The 8078-nt window shown below is 52.4% G+C and overlaps 1 non-coding gene across 1 annotated transcript; it reads left to right on the forward strand.

The window, feature by feature from the left end:
• Positions 1 to 7515: 7515 nt before the first annotated feature.
• LOC125997750 (small nucleolar RNA SNORA70) lies at positions 7516 to 7651 on the forward strand. Its single transcript, XR_007491772.1, has one exon. It is a non-coding gene; the product is annotated as a small nucleolar RNA SNORA70 (small nucleolar RNA).
• The last annotated feature ends 427 nt before the right edge of the window (positions 7652 to 8078 follow it).

Raw genomic sequence — 8078 nt, forward strand, 5'->3', positions numbered from 1 at the left:
CCCCGGCTCCCAGGGGTCCCCAAGGCACCCCAGGGGTCCCGAACTGGACCAGGGCGACACTCACCTGGTGGTCGGGCCGGGCAGGGCCGCTGCTCCCAAGTCTGGGCGCCGAGCTTGGGGCCCCCCAGCAAGGCTCCGGCCTCTCCTCCCCCTTTCCGCCCGCCTCCTTCCTCCTCCTCCCCGGCCGGGCCCGGCCTGCAGCACCGCCCCGGACCCCGCACGCACCGGCCCGGCCCAGATGTACCGCCCCGGAACCCGGCCTAGAGCGCGCGGCCCTCCCAGGCCCCCAAGGCGCACCCAGTGGGGGACTCCCTCCAGCGCCCCACGGGGGGACCCCACACCCCAGGGACCTCCTGTCCCTGTGCGGGAGACTCCTCTCCCTCCCTCCCCGCTCTCTGATCCCAGAAGCATGCTTGTGCACCCCAAAAATGCGCCAGGACCCCCCCCTCTTGGCCGCGCGCCGAAACGCACACCCCACTTTATTTGGTGAATTTGTGATTGTTTGTATTCGCCCTTCACTTCCTTTATTTAGGAATTCATAAATAAAAATCCAAGGGAGAAAGAGCTCCTGGCCTGGAGCTGAATTAGGCTGGAGGAGAGTGGGGTGCCTGTGGCTGTGAGACACCCCCCCCCCCAAGAACAGGAGAGAAGGAGGGAAATGGTCAGTAAAAAAAAGTGCTTTTCCTCCACTCTGGTTATGGCATGTTTATTCTGGACAACTGGTGTTTGAAGCCTCAAAGGATGATAAGCTTTCCAGTTTGTTTACGCAGTCTTGATTTTGTTGTTGCTGAGCCCGGCCGGTGGAATTCTGGGGGTCCCTTCCAACAGGGGGGTGTGCAGTGCAGTTTCTGGATTGAATCCAGCCAGGGGTCCCATATGCAAAAGCCAGGACATGCAAGCACTTCATTAGTTCTGGAAAAGTGGCCTCCCCAGCCCTGCCTGGCTGCCCGGGCCCCAAGGGTCTGTTTTCAGGCCGGGCCAGTCTCTGTCCACCAACCTCGGCCTGCTTTCTTTCCTTGGCCCCAGGCTGACTGCGCCCTCATTACCAGATAATCTTGGACTGGCCTCACCAGTCCTTTGTGACCTCCGGCAGACTTTCAATTCCAAAGGCTCCTCACCACCACCTCTTTCCGGAGTCCCTTCCCCACGCCCTAAAGAGAAGACCTGTGCCTTTGGGACCCACCTACCTGAACTGTCCCACCTTCACCACACCCCACCCCTTGCCTTTTCTTGGGCAGTTTTCCAAGCTTCCTGTGGCCCCTAGCAGGTACTATTTGCTTTCTGTTTATTTGTTTTTGTTTTTGGATCACACCTGGTGGCACTCAGGGGTTACACCTGGCTCTGCACTCAGAAATCACCCCTGGCAGGCTTGGGGGACCATATGGGATGCCAGGATTTGAATCACCCTCCATCCTAGATCGGCTGGGCTGCACGCAAGGCAAGCGCCCTACTGCTGTGCTATCTCTTAGTCCCACCCCATTTGCTTATTTGGGGTTTTAAGAATTGAACCCAAGACCACATACATATCAGGCAGCCTTTTAGCAGATTATATGGGGGGGACTTAGGGGGTCCATCCTCCAAGGTTCTTTTTTTGGTTTTGGTTTTGGTTTTTTGGGGTCACACCCGGTGGTGCTCAGGGTTTACTCCTAGCTCTGCACTCAGAAATTGCTCCTGGCAGGCACTGAGGACCATTCTCCAAGGTTCTTCTGGCTTATATTCCTAGTTCTGTGCTTAGAGATCGCTCTTGACAGAACTCGGGGAACCAAAAGGGTGCTGGGGAATGAATGCATCAAAGTTGGCAACACGCAAGGGAAATCTTAACCCTGTACAATCACTTCAAACCTCCCCTACACTTTTTTGTTTGTTTTTTGGGCCACACCTGGTGATGCTCAGGAGTTACTCCTGACTCTGTGCTCAGGAATTACTCCTGGTAAGGTTTGGAGACTATATAAGATGATGAAATCCTGGGGGCCAGAGAGATAGCATGGCAGTAAGGTGTTTTGCCTTGCATGCAGGTCTGTAGTTTGAATCCTGGCATCCCATATGGTCCCCTGAGCCTGCCAGGAGCGATTTCTGAGCACAGAACCAGGAGGAACCCCTGAGCGCTGCCGGGTGTGACCCAAAAACAAACAAAAGAAAAGAAAAAAAAAAAAAAAAAGGGGGCTGGGGCGGTGGCGCTGGAGGTAAGGGTGCCTGCCTTGCCTGCGCTAGCCTAGGACGGACAGCGGTTCGATCCCCCGCGTCCCATATGGTCCCCCAAGAAGCCAGGAGCAACTTCTGAGCACATAGCCAGGAGTAACCCCTGAGCGTCACAGGGTGTGGCCCAAAAACCAAAAAAAAAAAAAAAAAAAAAGAAAAGAAAAAAAAAAGATGATGAAATCCAAGTCAGCCAGGGATTACTCAAAGCAAGTGCTCTCCCCACTGAATTATGTCTCTGGGCCTCTCCCTTCCACTTTTGAATGATTCCTCGGGAAAACTGGGGGCGACTTAACATGGAGTGGGGGGCCTCAATCAATGCTCTTCAGGGGTCACTTCCAATGAGATTCAACACACATGTGTAGGCCAATGCGGTGATGCGCAGATCTGGGGACCACTAGGTCACAGCCAGGGATGTTGCAGGGACTCCAGTGACGCAGAACCAGAGGTGGAACTCGGGTGGACCCGGGCTATCACTGGAGCCCTCCCAGTTAAATTTTTTGGAGAGGGGGCCATACCCAGCAACACTCGGGGTACTCTTGGCTTTGTGCTCAGAAACCGTACCTAGGACCGGAGACATTGCATGGAAGTAGGGTGTTTGATTTGCATGCAGAAGGACGGTGGTTCAAATCCCGGCATCCCATATGGTCCCCTTGCCTGCCAGGAGCGATTTCTGAGCTCATAGCCTGTAGCAACCCTGAGCACCTCTGGGTGTGGCCAGCAAACAAACAAACAAAAAGTAGTGGGAAGTGCCAAGGAGATAGCTGAAAGGACTAGTAGAAGTCATGCTTTGCCCTGCAGGAGTTCCAGTTCTTTCTCTGACATCATGTGGCCTTCCAAGTACCTTCAGAAGCAAGCACTGAGTCAGGGGGTATCCCCAGAACAGTTCTGATTATCACACAAAAACAGAAAGGAAAAAAAAAAAAAAAAAAAGCCTGTGTGGTAAAGCTTTGGGGTAGAAGCTAGAAGTCAGATAGCCCCAACCTGAAAAACAAAGATAAGAGAAAGAGAGAGAGAGAGGAGAGAGAGAGAGAGAGAGAGAGAGAGAGAGGAGAGAGAGAGAGAGAGAGAGAGAGAGGGAGGGGGGGGAGAGAGGAGACCAGAGAGAGGGAGACAGAGAGGAGACAGAGGGGAGAGGGAGAGAGAGGAGACAGAGAGGGGAGAGAGAGAGAGGAGAGAGGGGAGAGAGAGAAGAGAGGGGAGAGAGAGGAGGAGAGAGAAGAGAGAGGGGAGAGAGAGGAGAGAGAGAGAGAGAGAGGAGAGAGAGAGAGAGAGGAGAAGAGATATACCAAGAGAGAGAGAGAGAGGAGGGGGGAGAGAGAGGAGAGAGGGAGACAGAGAGGGGAGAGAAAGAGGAGAGAGGGGAGAGAGAGAAGAGAGGGGGAGAGAGAGGAGAGAGAGAAGAGAGAGGGGGAGAGAGAGGAGAGAGAGAGAGAGAGAGAGAGAGAGAGAGAGAGAGAGAGAGAGAGAGAGAGAGAGAGCAAGAGAGCAAGAGCACTCCTCCCCAGGCACTAAAGAGAAGATAGATAAGGGCCAAAGGTCTCGGGAGTCAGTCAGCTAGTTCCGAAGACGGCAACCCTCTGTGACCCACTTCACCCAACCAGCCCTCCCAGCACCCCAACCAACATGCACAGCTGCACCCATGGTGCCCACAGTCAGGAGACAGTCAGTAGTGCCAGTACCGCCTGAGTCACTTCCTCTGTAGGGACTGCTAAAGTGTCAGATCACTGACTGCAGCCGCCTTCTGGAGGAGGAGATATTAAGACACCTAGGCAGGTTCCTGGGAAGAACAGTCACGGATGTCGTGCCAGTTGTGAAACTTGAGCGTCTCCAGGTCAGAAAACCTACTCGGTAAAGAGGTGTGGCGTGGCCAGCAGAGCATGGCGGCCTAGACGACTTCAGGTCCCAGGTCTGGGGACAAGAAGCGCGAATCAGGAACGGGGAAGACGTTTTCCTTGCACACAGCTGGCCTGAGTTCAAACCCCAGCACCCCATATGGTCCTCTGAACCCCAAGAGAAGCAACGCCCTGACTGAGCACAGCTGGCTCTGCTTCCTCCAAAACCCCAGGACAAATCGCCAACAGATATGAAACTCCGAAATCATACGGTGCCAGTTTTTTCAGGAAATGAAAATGCTGAAGTAGAAGCTGAAGTCTGTCCCCAGCAGCTCCACCCAAATGTCACTAAGACATACCCCTAAATCCAACGTTGTCAGGGGTCTGTTAGTTGCCTTGTATGCGGCTGAGCCAGGTTCTATCCCCAGAATCTCACATGGTCCCCCCCAAACTCTGACAAGAATGATCCCTGAGCACAGAGCCCAGGAGTAACCCCGAGCACTGCCAGGTATTGCCCCCAACTAAAAAAAAAAAAAAAAAGTTTCTTCTGGGCCCGGAGAGCTAGCACAGCGGTGTTTGCCTTGCAAGCAGCCGATCCAGGACCAAAGGTGGTTGGTTCGAAATCCCGGTGTCCCATATGGTCCCCTGTGCCTGCCAGGATCTATTTCTGAACAGACAGCCAGGAGTACCCCTGAGCACTGCCGGGTGTGGCCCAAAAAACCAAAAAGAAAAAAAGAAAAAAAAACAAGTTTTCACATGTATGTGAAATCATGAGGAAATCACATGTATGGGGAAATCATGAGTTAGGAGAGCTGGATTCTGGCCCAGAGCAAGAACTAGGAGGAACGCCTGGGTACTACTGAACATAGTCAAAATCCCCCCAAAAAAAGTCAAATAAAATTAAGGGTCTGGGGTGAAAGGTAAAAACAGAAGTCATAGTTTTGGTTTTGTTTTTAACTTTTTGATTGATTGATTGATTGATTGGTTTTCTGGGCCACACTCAGTGACACTCAGGGACCCCTAGCGCTCAAGAAATCACCTACCAGGCAATTTTTTGGGGGTGTGGTAGGCTGGGGGGACCATATGGATGCTGGGCATCGAACCGGGCTCCTCCTGACGTAAGCCACAGGCAAAGCAAATGCCAATGTTGTGCTATCTCTCCAGCCTCGCCATAGTCTTTTTGTGTATTTAATATGTTAATTAAACTGATCTAGATCTTAGATTGGAGGCCTGATTCCAAGGCCTGACAGTTTAGCTTGAGAAAAGGAGAGGCCTCCTCACTCTTGGCTCTCTCTACTGTCTCTAGCCGGCTCTTTCTCTCCTTCTCTCTTTCCCACTCTCCCTCTTTCTCTACCCTCTCCTCCTTTTCTTTCTTTCTTTTTTCTTTCTTTCTTTTTCTTTTCTTTCTTTCTTTCTTTCTTTTTTTTTTTTTTTTTTTTTTGGTTTTTGGGTCTCACCCGGCAGTGCTCAGGAGTTACTCCTGGCTCCATGCGTCAGAAGTCGCTCCTGGCGAGCACGGTGGGACCATATGGGACGCCGGGATATTCGAACCGATGACCTTTTGCATGAGAGGCAAACGCCTTACCTCCATGCTATCTCTCCGGCCCCTCTTTCTTTCTTTCTTTCTCTTTCTTTTCTTTGTCTCTTTCTTTCTTTCTTTCTTTCCTTTCTTTCTTCTTTCTTTCTTTCTTTCTTTCTTTCTTTCTTTCTTTCTTTCGTTTTTGGGCCACACCCGGTGACGCTCAGGGGGTTACTCCTGGCTATGCGCTCAGAAGTCACTCCTGGCTTGGGGACCATATGGGACGCCGGGGGGATCGAACCGCTGTCCGTCCTAGGCTAGCGCAGGCAAGGCAGGCACCTTACCTCTAGCGCCACCCGCCCGGCCCTCTTTCTTTCTTTCTTTTTCTTTCTTTCTTTCTTTTGGTTTGGGCCACACCCAGCAGTGCACAGGGGTTACTTCTGGCTGTCTGCTCAGAAATAGCTCCTGGGGACCGGAGAGGATAGCACAGCGGTGGTTGCCTTGCAAGCAGCCAATCCAGGACAAAGGTGGTTGGTTCGAATCCCGGTGTCCCATATGGTCCCCCGTGCCTGCCAGGAGCTATTTCTGACAGACAGCCAGGAGTAACCCCTGAGCATCGCCGGGTGTGGCCCAAAAACCAAAAGAAAAAAAAAAAAAAAAAAAGAAATAGCTCCTTGGCAGGCATGGGGGACCATGTGGGACACCGGGATTTGAACCAACCACCTTTGGTCCTAGATCGGCTGTTTGCAAGGCAAACACCGCTGTGGCTATCTCTCCGGGCCCCTTCCTTCTTTTTTCTTCTTCCTTCCTTCCTTCCTTCCTTCCTTCTTTCTTTCTCTCTCTCTCTTTCTCTCTCTCCTCTCTCTCTCTCTCTCTCTCTCTCTCTTCTTTCTTTCTTTCTTTCTTTCTTTCTTTTTTCTTTCTTTCTTTCTTCTTTCTTTCTTTCTTTCTTTCTTTCTTTCTTTCTTTCTTTCTTTCTTTCTTTCCTTTTTCACACCCAGTAGTGCTCAGGGGTTACTCCTAGCTCTGCACTCAGAAGTCACTCCTGGCAGGCACAGGGAACATATGGGATGCCGGTCTGTGCCGGGTCAGCAGTGTGCAAGGCGAATGCCTTACAGCTGTGCTAGCTCTCTAGCCCTGCTCTCCCTCTCTTTCTAACTTCCTATCTCCCCCCTCTCCCTCTTTCCCTCTCTCCCTCCCTCCCTCCCTCCTTTCTATTCCTCTAAGCCAGCTTGGCATCCAGACCCAGAAGCTGAAGCTGCCGGAGTCAGAGGTCAGAGAGCAATCTAGGTCACAGCCTAGCAATCGAGGCTGGGCTCAAGGCACCAGCTTGGAAAGCAAAAGAACGAGCTACTCAGGCTCGGAGAGATAGCACAGTGGCGTTTGCCTTGCAAGCAGCTGATCCAGGACCAAAGGTGGTCGGTTCAAATCCCGGTGTCCCATATGGTCCCACGTCCCCACGCCCCCCCCAGCCTGCCAGGAGCTATTTCTGAGCAGACAGCCAGGAGTAACCCCTGAGCACTGCCGGGTGTGACCCCCAAATAAACAAAAACAAAAACAAGCTACTCGGAAAGGACCCAAAAGGGCCATCTGCACCCTGCAGCTCCCATCCTGGCCCTGGTCCCCCAGGACTCCCAGACAACACCCAGGTGGCCTGGGTCTCATGGCAGGTCTACCTCTGAGGCTAGATCTCAAGTTCGGCCTCTCCTTTGCAGAACCCCCAGCCAAACTCCACGCTTCCACTGGCCACTAGAGGGCTCGAACATGCTGCTCTGTGGCTCCTGACTTCCTCTCGTGGCCAGTTGGGCAGTGGCAAGAGAGAATTTGGTGGGGCCCAAGAGATTGTATTGCACGTGGCCGACCACAGCAGACCCAGGTTCGATTCCTGGCATCCTACATGGTCCCCTGAGCCTGCCAGGAGCGATTTCTGAGCACAGAGCCAGGAATAAACCAAATTTTTAAAAAATGCAGCCAATTAAGTCTACTGTGCTCTCTGCCCCGTGGGGACCCCGAGTGTAAAGGTCGGACAGAAGCAGCTTCCTGGGGAGTGGATGAAGCTTGTGGCTTGTATGGGCTTGAATAAGGGACGTTGGAGAGAGTCCTTCCTTCTTTATAGGTGTTCCTATGGGCTCTCAGTGGCCCCCAATTTCAGGGCTCCAAGTCCCAGAGCACTGTAGCCAGAGTCCATATAGGACAAGTCATCACATCCATGTGATGCAAGGATGGAACATGTGATTAAGGCTCTGCATCAGGCCAAGTTCAAGTTTCCTGCTCACCAAGGAGTGGGGCTTTACCAGGTTACCAAGTTTAACTCAGATGAGTCTCAGGACATGGGGGTCGAGAAGTGTCTTATCCCAGATGGCTGTGGGCTCAAGTTCATCCAGATGCACGAGCCCTCTGGACAGATGGCGTGCACTGCTCTCCTGAGCACCTTGGCGTGGGCTCCTGGTCTCTGCTCACCACCCTATCCTACCCACCACAATAAATCTTTTTTTTTTTTTTTTTTGAGGGGTGGTTTTGGGTCACAT

Source organism: Suncus etruscus, chromosome 19 (genome assembly GCF_024139225.1).
Source record: "Suncus etruscus isolate mSunEtr1 chromosome 19, mSunEtr1.pri.cur, whole genome shotgun sequence".
NCBI lineage: Eukaryota > Metazoa > Chordata > Mammalia > Eulipotyphla > Soricidae > Suncus > Suncus etruscus.